At 39.7% G+C, this 2,247-nt stretch overlaps 1 non-coding gene across 1 annotated transcript; it reads right to left on the reverse strand.

The window, feature by feature from the left end:
- Window positions 1-211: 211 nt before the first annotated feature.
- LOC115858785 (U6 spliceosomal RNA) lies at window positions 212-322 on the reverse strand. The gene has a single exon (XR_004041790.1). It is a non-coding gene; the product is annotated as a U6 spliceosomal RNA (small nuclear RNA).
- Window positions 323-2,247: the final 1,925 nt, after the last annotated feature.

A 2,247-nucleotide genomic window follows, 5' to 3' on the forward strand; every position in this document is an offset into this window, starting at 1 on the left:
CCAGTCTCTACATCTGCATCTTTATTCCTGTCCTGCCCTTAGGTTCTTCAGAACCTTTTTTTTTTTTTTGAGATTCCATATATATGTGTTAGCATATGGCATTTGTTTTTCTCTTTCTGACTTGAAAGTAAATTTTTTAAATGACCTTTTCTTTTATTAAAATATTCATTAATTTTATGTAGCCTAGATGTAGACTTCTAATATATTTTTTAAAAATACGGACTGATTCACAAATTTGCATGTCATCCTTGCACAAGGGCCATGCTAATCTTCAGTGTAAAATATATTCCAATCTCAGCATATGTGCTGCCAAAGCGAGCACTAGACTTCTAATATTTATTATAATAAATGTACTGTAGGAGCATAAATCCCGGTTCATATATTTTAATTTACAAATATATCAATTTGATTGATGGAGTCATTTTTCTGTCCAATCACATTAAATTACATCCAGAGCCAAATCTCTGAAGTAAATTATGAACTCATTCAGGAAACAGCCTGCCAAGAGAGTATTTAGCACACAGTAGGCAGTCGAAAAATACTGAAAATAATAAACATATATTCTATCAAGGTGTACATAGTATAGATTTTCAACCACATGTAAACTCTCCAATTGAACTGTTAACAACAGTCATTAGTCCCTCATCCAACACACCTGAGAGTTGCTTCCCCTTCCATTAATTGAAGTGCATGCTGGAGACAGACATTAACTAATAATAATCTAGCTTACTATGAAAGTAAAGCAATGCTACCACCAATGTACTCTGAGACCATATAATAATGATTTTAGAGTCACTACATTCCTTGTTCCCTCAGTTTATGCTGATATTGAATTGCCTGTCGTAATGTAGAAATAATCACTTGTCAAGAATAATCAGGGAGGGTGAGGTTCGGATGAGTCCTTTCCCATAATCGGGGAACGCTTCCTAAATTCTCATTCACGGATATTGAATGGTGGGGGGAGGGTCCCTTACTAGATACTGTGCTAGGCATTGGGTATACAGAAGTGAAGAGATGTGGTTCCTGCCCTCAAGAAGTTTACAATCTAGTAGACAGAAGTTTAAGCTCATACGTGCAACAAAGTATTATACGAAGTGCTGAGGGAGAAAGAATGAAAACACATGAGGAATGAGGAAGTTGTCGGTTCAGAGTTAGGTCTATGGGAGAAAACCTGGAAAAAGTGCTCCCATCATACCTGAGCACATTAGTTCCCTGCTATAAAAGGCATCTGAATGTCTCCACCTTCCTGTGAGAGCTGCAGGAAATGTTAAAGAAAATTAAATACAGGAAAAGAAGGCCTGAGACAACTTGAGAAGGACTCAAGATCAAAGCATGGCTTGCCACAGGACATATATAGGACAACAGGCATAAATTTTCAAAAGCCAAAAGCAAATAGAAGAATCTAAGTTCCTACGGGGTACTGCACGTGGGCACCGCTATGCACACGTGATATCCTGCCTTATACTGTAGATATATTTTCACTTTGGTTTTCATTCACCAGCCTTGGAAATAATCAAGGGTTGGGGGGCTGACTTACCAGGGCCAAAGCACCCCCCCAACAATTTTCCCCAGCCAGTATTCTAAAAAGATTTGCATGTCCTATAGAAAAAGGATTCCTGGACGTATGTTTCAAAGTCCCAAATTATCTGAGTTCAAGGGCCCAGTGAGCTCCCTGTCCCACTCCCACCTCCCAGAAGGCTACCCCCAGCCAGCTCTGACCACTAGCACGTGGATATGTCATCCCCAGCAAGTATTATGTCTCATACTTCTTGCTTGGTATCCCCCTTAGCTCCTGCCACAGTGTCCTGCAAGTAGCTCATTAGATGATTGATAATAATGATGATAACAAACACAGAAACTCTCCAAAGATGACCAGAGTGGTAAAATCACAAGATTTTTCCATGTGTTAGAAGTTCTGTGAAAAGTGTGGTTGGTGGACAGGATAGCCTATTAAATACGTTCTATTTATTTTCTATTCCCATTCTCTCTTCCCAACAGTATTGCAGATGATAGCGGGTAGGCTAACATATGTGTTCTTTATTTACGCTGCCCATGAAGAAACACAGAGGCTCCTGTTGGTACCAAATATGGCATTTTATCTGCTTAACATAAGTCACCACATGGAGCAGGTTCTACCTGAGGCCTGCCTGAGTGAAGTCCAAGTCATCGTGAGACCTTATGTCCAACTTATCTAGGGTTCTGATTTACCAAGGAATGTCTCAAGGAGCTGCCACAGATGCCAGACCT

The sequence above is a fragment of the Globicephala melas genome, chromosome 10 (genome assembly GCF_963455315.2).
Source record: "Globicephala melas chromosome 10, mGloMel1.2, whole genome shotgun sequence".
Classification (NCBI taxonomy): domain Eukaryota; kingdom Metazoa; phylum Chordata; class Mammalia; order Artiodactyla; family Delphinidae; genus Globicephala; species Globicephala melas.